The sequence below is a fragment of the Gadus chalcogrammus genome, chromosome 15 (assembly GCF_026213295.1).
Source record: "Gadus chalcogrammus isolate NIFS_2021 chromosome 15, NIFS_Gcha_1.0, whole genome shotgun sequence".
NCBI lineage: Eukaryota > Metazoa > Chordata > Actinopteri > Gadiformes > Gadidae > Gadus > Gadus chalcogrammus.
Window position 1 is genome coordinate 22,700,035 of NC_079426.1, and position 19,001 is coordinate 22,719,035.

Sequence of the window (19,001 nt, forward strand, 5' to 3'; positions counted from 1 at the left end):
CTGGGAAAAAAAAGTTAGGAGGACAATTATCCGGACTAGGTCCCTGGTTATGGCCAGAAAGGACGAAGGACTTAATATCCCAGGTGATAGCCACAACCAGGCAAAACGGTGTTAGAGTTTGGGACAAGCTCAGAAGCGCTAAACTGGCGACAGAGTGCATCAGGTTTTACATATTTTGAGCCTGGCCAAATCAGTCAAATTTGAATGACAATTTTCTATTATAAATTAATTTAAAAAGAGACCACCTAGCCTGGTGAGTGTTGAGGCATGTAGCTGACTTAACGTACTCAAGGTTCCTATGGTCAGTCCTACTGAGAAAAGGGACCTCTGAGCCCTCCAGCCAGTGACGCACCTCCTCTGATGCTGACTTAACTGCCAATAGTTCTCTGTCTCCTAGGTCATAGTCATGTTCAGACGGAGGGGGACGATGTGAGTAAAACAGAGTCGCTGAGCCCAGAACAGTCACCCTAACCACTGAGTATGGTTATTTTTTAACAAATCTTTTTAATTAACCCTATAATTAAAGTAATACTTGTAATCTTCTTTGGGACAGACTAGCACAACGGTTTTTGTGGGGCAGTTGTTTGGCTGGAGAATGACTATCACTTTGCTTCCTCTAAAAAATCCATTCCACAGGTTTCTTTTTTATATACACTTAGTTTAATAAGATAATTATGAACAATGAATACCACTTTAAAGGTTTTTAAAGGAAGCATTTTTAAATCATGAAAATAGACCTCCAGACCTCCGGGATATGATGCAAACAAAGCATTTGTGAGGCCTCAGAATGACTTGGTAGTAAGATCAAAACATCTGGCCTCCTTTATATGAATCAGAGTATTAAGGTCAGCTAAGATTCTGTTTTAGCCCTACTGGAAGTGATGTAATAAATAGGTGACATTGGGGAAAAGGACACTCATGGGTCATTTCCACCGGAGGGTACGGGTCGGTTCAGTGTGCAAAGGTGCGGAACAGTTCGCGATTTCACCGCCAAAAGTGGCCTTGATCCAGACTGAGCTGTATGGAGCCGTACTGGTCTCGAATTACTCCGCTGTTGGGTTACTGAGACGCCAGTACCCCAACAAGCTAAATATGCCGTCCGTTCATTGGTCGACCGAATCGTTGCTTCTGTGCGACAGGGGGATAATAACGAACCAACACAGTACCCGCAAAGTATTTCTGGATAATGGTGAAAGCTTTGTTGATTGAAGAAAATGTTACGGAAAAGTTTGACGTCCCTCTTGGACGTCCTTTTTCCTTGGTCTTATTAGCAGGCTACTCTGTGTCGGGCTGCTATGAGGACACAATGCTTATGTAGCTGCCGCGGCTATCGTCATCCAGCTTAAACCCCGCCCTACCATAAGGGTACTGTCTGCGGTGGATACGCGAGCCGTAACTGAGCTGGGCTTTACCGCACCTTCACAACTGGACTGAGGCGTGCTAGGTCCGAAGCGTACCTGTCGGTGGAAAAGGGGCATTAAGAGTGAGCTAGAGACCTGGAATTTATTTTATATATAGTTGGTTGTAAATGAAGCAGGTAATTCGAGTATGGTTCTTTATTAACTGGTTAATGAATTGTTATTAAAGCAGTTAATCAGAGTATGCTGAATCAACTGGTTAATGGGTTGCAATTGAAGCAGTTGATCAGAGCATGTTTCTTAATTAAATGGTTAATGGGTTGTAATTAAAGCAGGTCATCCGCTTATTGTTCTTAACTAACTTGTTATGGATTGTTATTGAAGAAGTTAATCAGAGTATATTTCTTAATTAACTGGTTAATGGATTGCTATTAAAGCAGTTAATCTGAGTATGTTTCTTAGTTAACTGGTTAATGGATTGTTATTAAAGCAGTTAATCAGAGTATGTTTCTTAATTAACTGGTTAATGGATTTTTATTAAATTAGTTCATCTGAGTATGTTTCTTAATTAACTGGTTAATGGATTGTTACTAAAGAGAGCGCGTTAGAGAGCACGTTAGAGAGTGTGTTAGAGAGCGTGTGAGCTTGCTGCCTTTATCTCCAATCCCTTCAAGTTCACCAGGGATTTGTTGGGGCAGAAGCGCAGTGGTAAACTTTCCTCCTCAAAGGAAGACATAGGCCAACATCTGAAGCAGATGTACAGGGCCCCCTCAAGAGAGCAGGAGCTGGGAGAATGTAACATCTTCATAGACGCCCCTGAACCTGAGGTGCCGTTTGACATGTCAGAGCTGCAGCCAAAGCCCAGTTCAGACCAAAAATTCGCCTTTCAACGACTTGCAACTCGCAACTCCTTGCGACTCCTTCCGACGAGACGGGCTGCGTTCTAAAACTGGGCAGTTCACACTGGCTGCAACGCGCTGCAGCGGGCGGCGACGGTAGGTGGTTTCCCTAGCAACTGTTAACGCTCTGGCATGCTGAGAGCCGCAAAAGCATCAGCATCATTTGCGTAGGTTAGATTTGTGATTAGTTAGGTTTGCGATTAGCTTTATTTTTATTTCGCTTGAGAGTAGGCTAGAGTTACTGTGTTTTGTCATTCTCCACTACATCTGCATTGGAGTAAATAGCTGGATCTTACAGTTAGTTTAGATTACCCGTTGTTGGATACATTGCATTTTCCGTTAGTTGAATTTCAGTTTGATCTGTCTTTGTTTACCATCGGCTCAACTACTAATTGGAGATGGATAACTTAATGATAAACAGGCCTTATTATGTTAGTGAGAGAGAAATTGTGGCACTTTTAAAATAATAAAAAATAATAAGGTCGGATTACAGTCCGTTGTACCGTAGACCCACAGAGAAATTCTCTGCCAGATCAGCCAGATCAACTTGTTACCCTACTATCCATGTAGAGTTTAGATCATGAATTGGTCGCGTTTCCAAAAATAGTACGCCTTTACATCCAGTTAAAGGCGTCACTGTGACTTGCGTCACATTGATTTCCGAAGTCACTGCTTTGCATACAGAGACGATCCAGTAAAAGGGGACAACACCACATCAGGCAACCAAAATGATAGAATGAGCGGAAAACAGTTTTTTTTGCTATTTTCAAGCAGTGGAGGGAAACACAACAGGTTTTGAAAAACTGGATGTAAAGTCGTCTTATTTTTTGGAAACGCGATCAATTTATGGTCTAAACTCCACATGGATGGTAGGGTCACAAGTTGATCTGGCTGCCTTTCGTGTTTTCAGGAAGAATTTATGATTTTTGGCGGTGATTTTCTCTGTGGGTCTACGGTACAACATAATGAAATCCGACCTTATTATTATTTTCCCCCACAATGGTATGAGTTTGAATCCCGTAATGCATCATATTTTAAGCATTCGTTTTTCATTTATTTCGGCTTAAACGGTTCTACGTGACAAGTTTCTTCCAATTACACTTCAAATAAGAATGAGATGGGAATGTTTTGGACATTTTATTGAAAAACAAATCAAAGAGGCATTCGCAAGGACAGCTACTTGTCTGGTCCCGATTTCCAACAGCTGGCGTAGCCGCGATAACAAGCGACGCATTCGGCTGATGGTCAGCAGTTAACACGGTCACGAGTCAAACTGAAACACCGGATACACCAAGTGCCACCGCAATGTCGCAACATGCTTTCTTCTTACTGTCCCTGTTGCTATACCCCTTACTGCCAACGTCGTAAAGGACAGGTTGCTCCTCCAGCAAGCAAATTAAATTCTCCTCCCTCTCCTCAGACCAGAAGTCTGCCATCTTTGTATATTTGTATGCTGGAGTGGACAGTACGGTACCGGGACGGAGTAAGGCCGTGACATACAAGTTGATCTGTGCTGTGATTGGCTGAAGAGAAATAGCTAAATCGCCGTGTTCTAAAACTGGGCCTTGTGATTTGACATGTTCAGTCTCTGGCGACTCCTTGCAACTCCTTGCGACTCCTTGCAACCCTTTGAATCTTTGGTCTGAACTGGGCTTAAAGGACGTCAGGGAGGTCATCCGCAAAGCAAGGGAAAGCACCGCTCCAGGACCGAGTTGCACTTCATACAAAGTGTATGAGAACTGTCCCAAACTCCTGCTTTGTCCGTGGAAAATCCTGCAAGTCTTCTGGAGAAGAGGGAGGATCCCAGATCAATGGAGAGTAGCTGAAGGGGTGTGGATCCCGAAGGAGGAAAACTCCACCCAACTAGACCAGTTCCGCATCATCTCCCTACTGTGTGTCGAGGCAAAGATCTTCCTCAGCACTATTTTAAAATGGCTGTGTACCTACCTTGAACAAAACAGAACATCTGTCCAGAAGGGCAGCGTTTCGGGAATACCAGGCTGTCTGGAGCACAACGGTGTGGTGACACAGCTGATTAGGGAGGCAAGAGAGAAAAAGGGCAACCTGCAGTGCTGTGGCTTTATCTGGCAAATGCATTTGGCTCCATTCCACACAAGTTGGTTCAGCTCACATTGACAAAATATCATGTCCCGAGCAAGTGTAGAGACCTCATTGCTGATTACTACACCATTTTCAGGATGAGGGTCTCTTCAGGAGCAATAACATCACGTTGGCACAAGGTGGAGATCGGTAACATCACAGGGTGCACTATCTCTGTGACACTATTCTCCCTAGCCATGAACATGCTCACCCAGTCTGCTGAGCCAGAGTGCAGAGGGCCCCTATTGAAATACGGTCAACAGCAAACCCCCATCATGGCATTCATAGATGACCTCACAGTCATGACAGAAGCGGTCCCAGGCTGCCGGTGGATTCTGAAGGGACTCGAAAAGGTGATGGAGTGGGCCCTGATGCGATTCAAACAAGCCAAATCAAGGTCTATGGTGCTGAGGAAAGGGAAGGTGGTACACAAGGTTCGCTTTAACATCACAGGCACAGCCATTCCAACCATCTCAGAGAAGCCAGTCAAGAGCTTGGGCAAGGTTTTTGACAGCTCTCTGAGAGATGCAACAACTATCCAGTCGACCTGCACTGAGTTGGATGGTTGGTTGAAATCCTTGGTCAGGCCAACCTGGAAAGCATGGATATACCAACAAGGTATTCTTCCCAGACCTTTGGCCCCTCCTTGTCTATGCAGTCCCCTTCTCAACAGTGGAGACCTTAGAGAGGAGGGTAAGTAGCCACCTCTGGAGATGGCTTGAATTACGGAGGAGCCTGAGCAGCCTCGCACTCTACGGCAACACTAATAAACTGCAACTTCCCTTCAAATCTTTGGAGGAGGAGTTTAAGGTTACAAGAGCCAGAGAAGTGGTTCAGTACAGGGACTCACGTGATCCAAAGGTGGCTAAAGCAGGGATCCAAGTGAGGACTGGAAGGAAGTGGATGGCGGAGGTCGCAGATCAAGAGGCAGAGGCAAGGATGCGTCAAAGGAGCATGGTGGGAGTGGTCACAAGAGGCAGAGCTGGGATAGGCTCCTTTCTAACTCCCCAAATGAACAGCTGTGGGGAGGAAGGGGGCCGCCTAGTTCAGGAGGAGGTGAGAGCTGCAGTGGAAGAAACAAGAATGGTCAAGGCAGTGGGAATGAAGCAAAAGGGAGCTTGGACAAGATGGGAGAACACGGTTGAGAGGAAAGCGACCTGGGCTGAGCTGTGGAAAGCCGAGCCGCATTCAATTCCTCATCCAGGTGGGATAGGATGTGCTTCCAAGCCCATCAAACCTACACATATGGGGCTTATCCGAGACACCAGCATGCCCGTTGTGTTCCAAGCGAGGAACCCTGGAACACATCCTCAGATGCTGCACCAGGGCACTTGGAGATGGATGGTACCGCTGGAGGCATGATCAAGTTCTTAAGACCATCGCTGAAGTCATCAGCGAAGGACTAGCGTGGGCGAAGCGGTTATGACCCTCCAAGAAAACCATCGCCTTTGTCAGAGCTGGGGAGCAGTCAACCCCTGCCGGAAGAACATGTGCAGGAATCCTAACCTCTGCAAAAGATTGGCAACTGTTGGGGGATCTTGAGCATCAGCTGAAGTTCCCCAACCACATTGCAGTCACTACCCTGCGACCAGACATTGTCCTCGTGTCTGAGTCCAGCAAGCAAGTAGTGCTGCTGGAGCTGACCATCCCATGGGAAGACCGCCTGGAAGAAGGCTTTGGGCGGAAGCTATCCAAGTACGCGGGACTGTTTGGTTATTCACCGTTGCTAAGCAAATAATGCCTGCAGTCAAGGAAAGTGGATTATTTATTTTTTCTGTCGTATCACTCCGCAAGTAGTCCGGTAACTTATCAACACCAGCGTCCTCGGTGGCTAAGCAACGTCAACGTCTTTGGCGGACTATTTCTCTGCTGATCAAAGCAGAGACGGTAACAAATAAAATGTTAAAAAAAGACCCTTTCGTGAAAAGGGGACGTTGCGTCTAGAAAAAAGTTTAAAAGAGTGTAGGGGTACGCTATCCAGGGACTCAAAAACATTCAGCAGTCGTCGGCATTGCTAATTTCTTTCTCAACATGGCCAGCACATCAAAGACCATTGACCATGGCAACAATGTTTTCTCCCAACAAGACCAGCACGTCAAAAGACCTGCGTACCACGGCTACATTGTTTTCTCTCAACAAGACCAGAGCGGCAACAAATATCGAGGACATTGAAAATCAGCCGTCTGAGGGTACGTCCAGCTATCATACGCCTAAATGGGATTCGTAGTGATACTACGTCTATACAAAACGGGTCACGGGCCCCCCGTAACACCCTTGGATCAACGCATCGCTGGAAAAAAATGAACTATTATGATATCATATGATATTGGCCTCCATGCGGTACAACTCGGCTCCAAAATCCCCACTCCATTGGGTTACAAGGAGTCCTTCATTCCATGCACTCCGGATGATGTCTAGTTCAGGGCATACATTGTCACGGAAACGTACCCATTCTTCGGCAAGCTTACGCAGCTCATCATCACAGCCTTTTGCTGTCGATGGTACATACCCATCGACAAATGATATTACGTACTCAAAGCAGTTCCATCCGTTATGCCTGAATGATGCCTCGGTATGCCGGTCTTTTACACCTAAAACAGGCCTCATTATTTTGATTGGAGCATCAATCAGCGGCACATCTCCATTGGACGTACCCTCAGACGGCTGATTTTCAATGTCCTCAATATTTGTTGCCGATCTGGTCTTGTTGAGAGAAAGCAATGTAGCCAGGGTAGGCCTACGCTGATCTTTTGATGTGCTGGCCATGTTGAGAAAAAAATTTGCAATGCCGACGACTGCTGAATGTTTTTGAGACCCTAGATAGCGTACACCTACACCCTTTTAAACTTTTTTACGCCCCCCCCCCCCCTTTTTAACAAACCCCACACACGTGTTATTAACCCATGCACACACACGCACACACATTAGGGATGTGCTTTTAAGATTTGTATGAAATCAATCTGTTTAGTTCTACAACTGCGCCTTCAACATTCAACATCAAAATTATTTCAACATGGTTTTATGCAGATAGGCCTACATGCGCCAAAAACAGATCTGAACACAGCCTGCATGACGGTGAACTAGACACGTCTTTAGCATATGGAAACTAGGGCCAAACAAATAACTTCACACGGTGTGTCTTTCTTTTAACATTTTATTTGTTACCATCATACTTAGTATTGGTCAGCAGAAAAATAGTCCGAGGACGCTTGGGTTGATAAGTTACCGGACTACTTGCAGAGTGATACGACAGAAAAATTAAAAATCCACTTTCCTTGACAGCGGGCATTATATGCTTAGCAACGGTGAATAATCAAAAGATTATTCACCGCCGGAAGTTGTAAATTGAGTGAACGGTGCGGTCAACAGCATTGAGAAGAGCCGTGTAATAAATAACGATAGTCACACACACCCCTGACACAGTGGGCTATAATACTACATCCGGCCCCTACCCACTAGCCCGGAAGTAGCTACGGCCCCAGGGACCTCATAGGGGGATATGATATTTACTACTATTAAATAACCTCAGAATAAAATTATATATATGACATTACATATATGACATAGCCAACTGTAAGGTTAGCCACTAACTTATATCCTATTTTGGAGAGGATAAATCTATGAATAAATTTTAGGATAGTTATCCACTCCCCTTTACTCACTATAGCCCAACAATCTGTGACCTCCCTGCCTCCCTCGTTAGTGCTAACCGTCACGTCCAACTGTTGCTACTATTACCTCACCAAACTTGAAATCAGCTACAGCGCCATGATGATTGATTATTGAATTGTATATTGATTCTAGTGTACCCAGCGTAACCACATACTGTCCATATGCATAATGTATGTAACACATCTTCACAGGTTTTTCATTGTACAAATGTTTCTTTCAGAGGAAATCAGACCCTACATGGGCAGAGCAAAGTAATGGGTGGGGACGGGCGGCAGCTAAACACACGAAGAGGAGAGGGGGAAGTAAGGAGAAGAAGGTAGAGGCAGGGGTTATGAAGAGAAGGGGGAAGAAGGAGAGGAAGAGGGAGAGGGGGGAGGAAGGAGGAGAGGAAGAGGGAGAGGGTTCTGAAGGGGAGGGGGAGGAGGAGAGGAAGAGGAAGAGGGGGAGCGGAGATGGTACGTGTTCCATACGATGTAATCAATTTATGTTACCTTCCAAACCCTGGCGCACTGGCTGCTGTTGAAGATGCTTGATGTCGATGGGTCATATGTGGACCATTTGACTTTGCAGTTGCGGCAATTCTTTATCTATTTTTGTATTTATGTCACTTTAACATCATGTGTTAAAGAGAGCACCAAATCAGCTGCCCCCCAGGGGCAAAACTTCACCAAGTTAGATCTCAAACAGTCTGCTTCTGAGGGCCCCACGGGCCCCAACACTCCACAACCAGACCAATTATGATCACATCCACTGAACTCTGAGCTGCATTGTTCGCTGAGAAAGAAGGACAACTTGAACTAGAATAATATAATAAGGATGACGATAAAAAATAAGGGAAAAGTCAATAGATAGGAAAGATGGGGAGAAGGAAGAGGGGGTGTTTTGACAAGGGTAACTGAAGCGCGGTGAAACATTTGCTTTATGACGAGCTGCTGACATTAGGGGGCTTGGAGATATGGTGTGTGTTACAGTGCTCAGCCGAGTCTTAGGTTGTATAATACAATACAATATAATATAATATAACGAATATAATATAGTATGTAATATATTACATATTTCATATATTTTTGCATATTTTTGCATATTAATTCATTATAAGTAGAGAATGTATGTAATGTATATGTGTGTGTGTATGCATGTTTGTGTGTGTGTGTTTGCGTGTGCGTACATGTCTCTGTGGGTGTGTGTTTGCGTGCGTGTGCATGTACACGCCCATGGGGGACATGAAATAACACTGACAGGAGGTAAATTGAAATTAATAATTGTAGCTCTGCATTGTCTTTGTATTAAAGCTTTTAATATATTGTTAGTGAATTCAGTTTGGTATTTATATTTATATTTTATCATTGTGATATATTGAGTAAAGCAGTGTAATGGATAAACATAACTTCAGACTATACTTTTGTTTGTATCATGCCTTGAGCTGGTACTTATTTAGTTTGATTGGAAACTTTCAACGGACTAACCATGTTCCCTGAAAAAATTAGGTTTCCTTTGTTGTCTAAGCATGCGCACACACACACACACACACACACACACACACACACACACACACACACACACACACACACACGCACACACACACACACACACACGCATGCGCGCGCGCTCACACACACACACACACACACACACACACACACACACACACACACACACACACACACACACACACACACACACACACACACACACACACACACACACACACACACACACACACACACACACGCGCAACAACACACAGACACCAGCTGCCTCGGGCAACCTTGTGGTACCTCCTTACCAGTCTATATACTCTAGTGGACTAATAGACCTTGGTAATGAATTTACTCCCAATTGCTACAGCAATTTTTAATAAAAGAAAGATTCCCTCTCTATGTCTGACTGTTATTGCCAGCAGTGTCATTACTGCCTCCGAGACCAGCAAGTATACCCTAATGATATTACACTGTCTCGCTAACACTTATTTGCATTAAATCGCTTATATGGGTTATGCAAAGTTGAAGTTGATATAATTGGAGAGTTGATCCCTGCCAGATATGATTATATAAACTCAATAATACAATAATAAAAAAATGGTTTATATCTATACTGTACTGTATTGGACATAAACTTTTCAATCATTAAAAAAAGCTAAGAAATTGTCACCCATATATGTAGAATCTTTTTACATACGCATGAACTATGGAAACTTCAAATAAGCTACTAATCATGATCAATTGAAAAATGTGACTCAAAACAAAGAAAATGAAATCGTAAAAAAAAAATCTTAGCCCTTTTACCACAACAATCAAAATGAAGCCTTTAGGCACTGTTGATGAACATAACCACAGAAACTTTAGTCATTTATACAACAGCACAGACACACATGTGGTAGGGACTATAACTTAACGGCTTTAAATGAACCCTTAACCCCTTAACAGTACACTAAGCGACTGTGTAAATGGATCACAGTGTTTAAGAACCTACACGGTGCCTGTTTATGCTGAAAAAGGGAGAAATTTCCCTGTGTAAATAAATGATTTAATGTTGCGAAACATTCCCCTTAATTCACCCTGCTTAAAAACCTAGAAAAAAGGTTAGGGAAAGGAAATTAAATGATTTCATTTTCCAGGCCTGGGGGGTGGGGAGGCAGCTGTCGTATTTGTAGGAGTTAATAAATGTCATGGACAGAAATTGATGTTTATGCCCATGACAAGTGACACACCCAGAGAGTAGGTCTGTGGTAGCAGCACTAAGGGATACTGTACCCACTGTTTTCTCTTTATGTAGCTCGCCAACAAACACCACAGCAATTTGTCTAAGTACTATTTTATTTTATTTTGATTGTGTCGTCTATTACAGTAATGCATTTGTAAACATTATTTATAAGGCAGTTTCCGTTCAAAATGAGCTTAATGTCAAATTGCTTTAGAAATGCATTTATTTTACACGTATTTGTGAAAGATAATTCCTTTTAATGGTTGAGAGGTTCCCATTTAATTAGAATATGCGCTGTACACAATCGACGACTTTTCAAGTTAGAAAATGTGAGAGACCACACACCTAACGACATCTTTATTTACCTTTAACTGTTTTGGTCATTTAGTGTGTTGAAGGAAATTATTTCGTCAACAGAGCACAGCCCATACTTACCAATTCCAGTCAACAACCCAGTCACCAGTTTCAAACCCGGATATCTCGCCCTTCTCTTGTGATCAAATGGTGACTTTAGTGTAAACTGTCATGGCAAACGCCGTTCAGGTGGAACTAGCCACCTCACCTTTGCTTTTGCCGCCATGGCTTCTGTTATGATTACCTGATGAATTGTTAGTTCTATATTAAGTCAGCGTGGGTCCCCATTGGCTCAGTTCTTTCCCACGCGACAATCATTTGCTTCTGTACTCGGCTGTCGTCGGGGTTCCCACCACCCTACAGGATATTAGATCACCAATATTGATCTTTAATATTTTCAAATCAGTTGGGCCCCGATTCGTTAAATAATACTCGAATACTCTATATAATACTCTAATATACTCTAATACTAATATCTATCTATCTATCTATCTATCTATCTATCTATCTATCTATCCATCTATCTATCTATCTATCTATCTATCTATCTATCTGTCTGTCTGTCTGTCTGTCTGTCTGTCTGTCTGTCTGTCTGTCTGTCTGTCTGTCTGTCTGTCTGTCTGTCTGTCTGTCTGTCTGTCTGTCTGTCTGTCTGTCTGTCTGTCTGTCTGTCTGTCTGTCTGTCTGTCTGTCTGTCTGTCGGTCTGTCTGTCTGTCTGTCTGTCTGTATGTCTCCCTGTCTCCCTGGCTTTTTGTCTCTCTCCCTCTATCAATGCTTCCCATATGATCTTTCTCTATATCTCTTCCTCTGTTTCCCTATTCCAACGTGCACCCCTTTTTTGCTCTGTACACTGTCAAGATCCGCGATGCAGAATTCCACCACAAAGCCACTCTCCCTGGACGCGGAAGCCCCCCCCCCCCACGCACCCATCCAGGGTAATAAATACTGCTCTCCATAAATCACTAATAATTTATAGAAGATCCCTCTAACAGCTTTCCATGGTGCATCAGTCAGCCCCCGGGGTCCCGTCTGCTCTCATGGCTAATGCAGCGCTAATGCAGAGAATGGGGGTCTTGTTTTTATTAGCCTGTGTCCCATTGTTTGGATAATCTCTCGATTTACCAAAGCCCCCAAGTTGACAGGTGTCCACACCCAGGCCCGGCTAAGCACCACGGACCCTGAGACGTCCAAACATGCACTGATGAAGCCACGAGGAGGAGCAGGAGTAGGTGGTGGTGGTGGAGGAGCAGGAGGTGGTGGAGGAGGTGGAAGAGTTGGAGGGGGAGGAGGAGGATGTTGTGGAGGTGGAGGAGGTTGTGGAGGAAGAGCAGGAGGAGAATAAAGGGGAGAGGTTGAGGAGGAGGAGGTGGTGGATGAGGGGGAGGAACTGGTGTTGCTTATGTTGAAGTAGGAGTTGCTTGAGGTGGAGGAGGAGGAAGTAGTGTTGCTTGCGTTGAAGGTGGAGGTGAAGGTGTATGAGGTGGTGGTGGTGGTGGAAGTGGAGGAGGTGGTGGAGGTGGAGGAGGAGGTGGTGGTGGTGGTTGTGTTGAAGGAGGAGGTTGTGGGTGAGGTAGAGGAGGTGGTGGTTTTGTAGAAGGAGGAGGTGTTGGAGGAGGTGGAGGAGCTGGAAGATGGGCCGGAGGGAGATATATGGACGCCATATTAACAGTGAGCGGGTGTTTTGCCTGTGGAGGTGAAACAGGAAGACAACCTCTCCAAGGAGAGTTTGGAGGGTCTGTGATACTTTGGTAACCCCTTTGTCTTCAAGGGGAAATCAACATAGCAGCCCATAATGATGTGGTGAATAAAGTCTTGCCACGAGGATGCTTGGTGGGAGACACCCATTTAGATAGGGCTGTCTCGCAATCAGAGCATGTCAAACACAATAGCCATCAAACCCTGCTTTTGGACGGCTATCATTTGAGGAGACGGTCTTGACCCGACCATAGCGCTGTGTCAGCTCATCAAGTCCAACGGCCAAAGTAAGGCCAAGGTCTGCTGGTCTCGGTACATGTTGGTGCAAATCTACTTTTACAGATGCTTTAATAGCAGGTTCTATACAAATAAGCAAAATATTGCAAATTCTATACACGCTAATTAATTTCTATTCGCTATATCTCCAATTATACAATAATTATACTATAATTGGAGCTAGTGCTCTTGTTTAAACTTGTTACATTTCCCCAAAAAATTATTTAAGAAAACAAGCAAAACTTATTGTACTATATTATCAATCCAGCTACACTTGCTGTTAAGGATTGTAACACGGTTGAGTATACTTCAGAATACCTAATAGTTCTAATAAAACGGCAACGTTTAAAAAGGTACAAAAGTTCCTTTCAACGTAGAAGTTGCAGTGTTTTGTTGTGGTACTGACTGGGTACAGTAACTGGCTGACCTGCTCCGCGTGGCTCCAGTGTGGGTGCTGGTGGGAGTGGGAGTTGGAATGGGCAGTGGCAGGCCTTCCCTGCTCCCTACGACTCAGCTCATTGGAATGGTTGATGAGTTCACACCAAGCGGTGCTGGGCGATGATGGGATAGCTCTTAATGTAGACAGCCATAAACACAGAGGGCCATCGCTAATCCTGAGAGGCTCCTTTGTGTATCTCGCACTGCACAAACTGTTTTGATGAATAGGTCGACCCCTGACCCTCTGTGATGACGGATGTTGCTGCGGGGGGAAATGGAGCCAGAGGGCCTTCCTGTTTGGGAGACGGCCCCGACTCTTGCTTCATCATGGCAGGTTTTTTTCCCCCTGATGTATTTGACCTGCTGTGGTACACACAGGAGAGGACGATCAGTACAGCAATAATAATACTACTGATAATAATACTACCACTACTTCTACTTCTAGTACTATTAGGACTAGGATTACTTCTAATAATAACAATACGATAGCAGCAATTAGAAAAAAACGAATGTTTTTTATTACATTATAAAAAAAGAAAGAAAAAAATGCTTTAACAATACACCATTTCCTTCTTGGTTGTGGTGAGGTTGTTCTCTAGCCTGTCTACGTGAGCAAGTGGCAGAATGCAGGCACTACGACTCTCTTGCAGGTCAGGAGGATGGAGGGAAATCCGCGTTGTTCAATTACGTAGGACATGTCAAGTCCACAGATCCCTAGAGCTACCCACTGTCTCACAAGTCCACTCTCATAACCATATCTACAAAAATCACAACATAAACACTAACAATTATTATGGATTATAAATGCAACCAAAATGATCATTGTAAGAATGATTGTAATGCAACTTAGCAGAACCTCATTGTTTGATGACAGTTTCTAGTTTATTTAAGCTCCTCACTTCTTTTCTCTTTATAAATAGCTCCCTCCATAGGGCTTCAACACTGGGACTCAGTGAGGGCCAGCGGATAACCCAGACAGTCTGGCTGAAAAGAGTGCAATATTTCAGTGGTTTAACATCTGTGTCCCAGACACAATCAGTTGACATGGAGCATAAACTTTAGTTGTACCACATAATAGAACCACTCGAAACACATTCAACTTCACATCAATCATGATTCTTATCAATTTAAAATGATTATCACTGTTTGCAAATGCATAATTTTTTTTCTTTATCTGTAATTGTTTGGACAGGAGTTAAATACAATTAGGTTGAGCTAATTCAACAGTGAAATAATTTCCCTTTTTTGTATAATCTTAAGGTATTTTACAAGTACAATAACCATTCATGCTACACACGTTTTTCAAAAGAAAATGTAGGATTGACAAAATAAAGGGGTCTCAACAAACAACGTGAACGTAAGCAGTAGACCTGCGTATTCTCACACACACACACACACACACACACACACACACACACACACACAAACACACGCAAGCACACACACACACACACACACAAACACACACAAAAGCATGCACCCATGTATAAATGCACACACTCATAAACACACACACACACACACACACACACACACACACACACACACACACACACACACACACACACACACACACACACACACACACACACACACACACACACACACACACACACACACACACACACACACACACCACAAGCCCAGGTTATGTCGTCTACCAACACACAGTTTCTGTTTGTGAAACTGACAGCGGAAAATATGAGCCTCTGCTCTGACCTCCGTCTGCTCTTGGCACTTTGATTTGTTTGACAGAGACGAAAATTATAACAGCGAGGGAAAGAAATATGAAAATATGATGCTGTAATGCTTCCAAACACAGACATTTTCCTTGCTTAGCTTGAAGCGCGAGGGCTAATGCCGGGGTGTACAGCGTTTTTTTTCTAGCACATGTTCATTTCTGTGAACCCCCAACGTGTGTTTACTGCGTGTGTTTACTGACCAGAGTGTTTACCGTGTGTATAAATCAGTGTACTGCGATCTATGCCGATGACATGACGTTCTAATCATCTGTCTACATATTGCAGGTTTGTTTCCATATCTCAAGGGCTGCTTCTTACCCGCCCTGACTCCAGTGAACTTTATTTTCAGTCATCTATTTATTTATCCATTCCACTTTGTGTTGCTTTGATTTTAACAGCCCCAGGGTTATTTTGTTTTTTTATGGAGGTCTAATACGTCTCTTTTTCAGTAACTGAACTTTTCAATGTAAACTCCCTCAGTGCAGATGATGGTTGAGTTGATGAAGGCAAACACAGATTGCCTCAGATTTGTTTATTCATTACTCAACTATATTCTGATACAAAAGGCAGACATAAGTAGCGGACGGAATCAGAGCCTTGCTGGTAAGGCTTTACGACATAATTATAATCACATGCAAATGTTCTCCTTGAAATTATTCATCTCATTATGAGCATTTGTTATGAGTTTTTTTTTATTTTGTTTTATTTAGTGGAATGTGTTGCTGGAGCTTTGACTGCTACTGTGCGACTGCATGTGGTCATATATTCTACGTGCACAACATTATTGGTTCAATAGCCATTTACAAGTAACATTACTACAAACATGACAAATGAAAAATAACAATATTTATTATATACTTTTCCCTAGCCATCTCTTAACTGTCTCTTGAGATGTAGGATACAGCTTCAAATGAAAAATAAACCCAATTTGCATTGAACATTAAAATACCTATACTACTACTAATTAAGGTCATGTTTCTGGTACTATTTTGTTACATTACATGTGAACTGCTACAACTTTAAGTTTGAAAGCTCCTAAATAAATACAGTTGTACTTACTTTCTAAGCATCTCTCTTTTTCTTTTTATCTCGCTCTGTACCTAATTATAGATGGCCCTGTATGTTAAAATACTTCCTGTGTCACAAGCTATTCCCAGAAAAACGTAAACATATTAAAATAAGGGACCCTATGGAGAAAAATTACTGCCATACTGTTTTCATTTAAAATACATTGAATTTTTATACGGAAATGTAAACAGCTTTTATTTCCACAATATTCTTTGAAAACAAGGTAATCAATATGTATTCATTTTGAATTACTTATTTGAAATTTAAATATGTAATTTCAAGTTGGGCCATTTCAAAAAGACAACTTCAAATATTTTTTCCCAATGTTCAATAATTGAAATACAAAAAAAGTAAGTTGCATTTATTCAAAATACTGATCAGATAATTCAAGCGATAAAGATGCAGGCTGAAGTAGCAGGGTTTCCCAAGGACAGGCATAAGCAATCCAGACTCAATGTAATCAAACTGAGCATGTCTGTCTGTCATGTAATCAAAGACAACGTCTCAAGAATTAAACCCTGATGATGGCGAACTGGAAGAACTATGTGGCTTGAGTAAATTGTCAGATTTGGGTAGTTTATGCCTATTTATATTTAAATTCTGAGCTTAATCAAAACAGGGGGTTATTAGAGGTTTAAAAACCATCTCAACAAAACATAACAGAGGGCTGCTCTGCCCCTTGGAGCTAGTAAGTATAGGCAAAATACTTTTAGACCCTAAACTATCACACCCTTTTTTGAGACTTCCTGCATAAGTTACAAGACTATATATATGAATGATTAACCTTAACCCTATAAATTCATAAATTGTAGCATAATAATGGCAGTTGGTTTAATTATTTTAGCTGAATTGCACTTTTTCTTGACACTTTAATTTTGATGTTGCTTCATACCTGTGCTTATCGAGCTCTGATTTGAAGATACATGACATTGTTTTTTATTCTAATACTGAAAGGCAAGCAAACGGTTCCATTACAGTCAGCCTTTAATAAGTATGCAAATAGGAATACCCTGCTGCTTCAGTTTGAGTTTGAGTCAGTATTACAGTACAGACAGTACAGTTTTCATGTGTGTATGCCCGCATGTTCCGTCGCCTTATGTGGACCAGCGACCTGACAGCAAGGCAAGACTGATATTCCAGACCCGTGGTGTAGTGTGTCCTGCCGCAGTTGGGCCCACTTTAAAAATGTCTTAGTGGGCAGGGGCCTGCAGTTCTCCGTGTACACCATCATCAGCGACATTCGGAGGACCTTGTTTTCAAAGGATATGTGAATGTTATGAATTAAAAGGAGTTAGCATTTCCACGTATAAAATGTAATGAATTTTAATTAACATAATGGCAGTGATTTGCTTCCATAGATGACTGACTATGATGTGGTAAATGCAGTCTTGTCTTGTATATCCAGTCTTCTCGGTGCAGTGAGCTGCTCAAAATTAGTGACAGTTTCGGGCTTCATGGTTCGACTGTTGGCAAACGGCCCTATGCAAGAAATGGAGGTAAATCATAATATAAAAACTAAAAGCAAAAGCCACTAAATACACTGATGTTATTGTGCTATGTGCAACACTCTGCAGTGTGTTGAAGTGAAAAGGCATTAGCAGAGAGGAGAATGTGAGAGAGGGGTAGAGAAAAGAGAGAGAAGAGAAACGGGTCAGAGAGGAGAGCCGTAAAAAAAGAAGAATGAGGAAAAAGACGATCTTAGAATAAAGTACACAGGGAAAACGATGTTCTTTAAGAAACATGTGGGAACAGGGACAGGGAAATGCACCCAAATAAAATGTAAAAAAACAGAAGGTAAAATAGGGCAGAAGGGGATGGGAAGAAAGATTACAGTTTTCTCAATCGTTTAAACACGTTTCCTGATACTATAGCTCAATTTATCAAAACTCCGAACACATTCCTGAGAAGAGTTAATCCTTTTGTCAAAACAGCACAAATTGTTATCAAAACTGTTTTTTTCCACCAAACAGTAAACACAGCTATCAAATGAATATCTATTAGAGAGCATCAATTAAACACTGGTGTGACCAATTCAAAACACTTCCATCAAAATACTATTTACATATGTTTTGGCTTCATGAGGCCATGTTACATATTCCAATGTATAAAATTGTTTAGAAATAGCTTTATTTATTAAAGTTGCAATTAGGTGGTACATATATTATGAAGACTGTTGCCATATTGTAATAAAATACTGTGAATATATTATATAAATATTGCTTTGACACAATTGTATCAGAATAGGATTCAATGCATATTTGTCTATCCAATGAGCTCCAATGGGCTAAACTCACAATCCCAGCTTCCCAGAGTCATACTGTACCCCTAAAGTTGATGCTGCAACATTGTTCTGACAATACACCAATGTTACCTATTTTGGTCAATTACAGTACAATAATTGCATTGATAAGTAAAATGAAAAACACTACAGTAAGAAAATGTTTAGACTGTCTTTCGGGGAATCTAATGATGTAGTAATGATGTAAATACAAAAAGGTAAAAAAGCAAATATGTATATTTTTACTGTAATGCAGTAAAATGTTCAGCTGAACTGACTGCATGAAATAATTTTCGTAGGCCAACAAAAAATAAAAAGAATATAAATGAGGTGAAACAGATCTATATGTAAATCAGTATGTATCACACCTCCAATCCTGATCAGGCCAAAGGACCATATCTACAACAAAGTAGAGCT

At 42.2% G+C, this 19,001-nt stretch overlaps 1 pseudogene; it reads left to right on the forward strand.

Moving 5' to 3' along the window:
- Window positions 1-6,095, forward strand: part of LOC130404225 (uncharacterized) — an 18,228-nt pseudogene extending 12,133 nt beyond the window's left edge.
- The last annotated feature ends 12,906 nt before the right edge of the window (window positions 6,096-19,001 follow it).